A 1,844-nucleotide genomic window follows, 5' to 3' on the forward strand; every position below is an offset into this window, starting at 1 on the left:
GACTCTGGATCTCTCACATTTGTCTCTTTTAAAGCTTTAGAAGAGATCTCAACAACTTCACATACTGTGCTCAGATATTTCTCTTTAGCTAGAGTCTCTGGATCTCTCACATTTGTCTCCTCAAAAGTTTAGATTAGAGATCTCAACAACATCACACACTGTGCTTGTCACATGTGTCTTCTCAAAAGTTTAAAAGAGATCTCAACAACATCACACACTGTGCTCAGATTCTTCTCTTTAGCTTAATAGAGACAGTGGTTGCTGTAGCTATGGTAACCATGGAGGATTCTAACTTTTGTTTGATTTGAATGGGGATGTCTTTACCCAGTTAAGCTTGGCATTGCTTCAAGTATTCTGAGAGCAGCAATGTCTACAAATCAAATGAGTGTCTTAACTACAATTAGTAACTACAGTTAATTAAAAGCTCCAATTAAAAGCATGTGTATGCCTACATGCACAGCAACCTTTTTAGTAAATGTGAATTGCTTCGAATAATAGCATATTTGATCAGCTTTGGTCTGCTTCTTTGAACACAATATCATTAGCGTTTTAATCTAATCGCTAACAAACTCGTCTAACATCAAAGTGCCAATTGAAGTTGATCAATAGTGCATTAATTACAGCGGCGGGCAAATTGGTTTCAGCCTGTGTAATTGTACAGACACCCTGTTTTTAATAACTTTTTTTTCTTCATTTTAACATTAAAAGCTTATTTTGCTCTCAGAAACGAGGACACTTCCCACAGCTGCATGTTCCTCCCTGTCCTTGTCCCTCCATTATCCGATGTCAGGCTTTAACTATGTAGAAAAGAGCTTTTTTGTCACGGATCACTGCTTAACCTTTACAAATGCTTCATCTCCACTTCATCACAGACCTTCCTCATCTGTCTGCTGTCTGGTGGAGGAAATGGCTCACATTTGTGGACTCTCTACCTTCCCCCACTTGTAGGAAATGCATTTGAAAGCATGCACAGAAGAGCGCAGATGGGCTGCAGGTGAGATACTGTGTGCTACAAACAGCAGTAGTAGTCATATTTTGACCTCTGGGTGTTGTTTATAGTATGATGGTCAACAAAATGCTTCTAAAAAGCACATGATGACTATGTTCAAAAAAGCATTGTACTTTCTTGCTTCTGTGAAAGCATGTAGTGTATATGGAAATTGTACGTTTTTGCATGGAATACTGTATCCTACAATGCAATGCATTCAACCTGACAGTCAATTTCCAATGTGAAGGACAAAACAGAAATAATATCAGATGTGAATTGTAGCATCTTTTTTGACTTATCCTAACATATTTGTTCAGATTGCTATAAATAAATAAATAAAAATAATGTTGACAAGGCAACATTTCTTAATTTTATTTAGTTTAACACAACAAAATTAATCAAACGAAAGTACTTTAACTAAAATGAAAATGAAAATGGCAACAAAAAAAAAAAAACTAACTCAAAATATGAATAAAAACTATAATAGTATCTCAATAAAACTAAAATAACACTGAACTGAATGCTACAATTAACCAAATATCAAACCAAATATAAAAACGGTGAATTTTTACCTTAAAGATTATTTAACCCATAAAAATTAATTTTGTTGGTATAAATTAATGTATTTAAGTTGATTCAAATATTAAATAATATTTTTGACTGATTGATTTACCTTTTTTTCAGTGTAGTACCCATAGGAAAAATGTATTGCTCAGTGGGTGCTTTTCCTAAGCTCAGGAGACTTAGATGAGATTCTCATATATCTCTCATTTTAGTATCAACAGCATTTCAGATGTTTCTCCTAAAATTCCTTAGGAGAAATGGAAGTAGACACAAATGAGCCATGAGAAATATT

Source organism: Sinocyclocheilus rhinocerous, unplaced genomic scaffold (assembly GCF_001515625.1).
Source record: "Sinocyclocheilus rhinocerous isolate Xijiao unplaced genomic scaffold, SAMN03320098_v1.1 scaffold574, whole genome shotgun sequence".
Lineage (NCBI taxonomy): Eukaryota > Metazoa > Chordata > Actinopteri > Cypriniformes > Cyprinidae > Sinocyclocheilus > Sinocyclocheilus rhinocerous.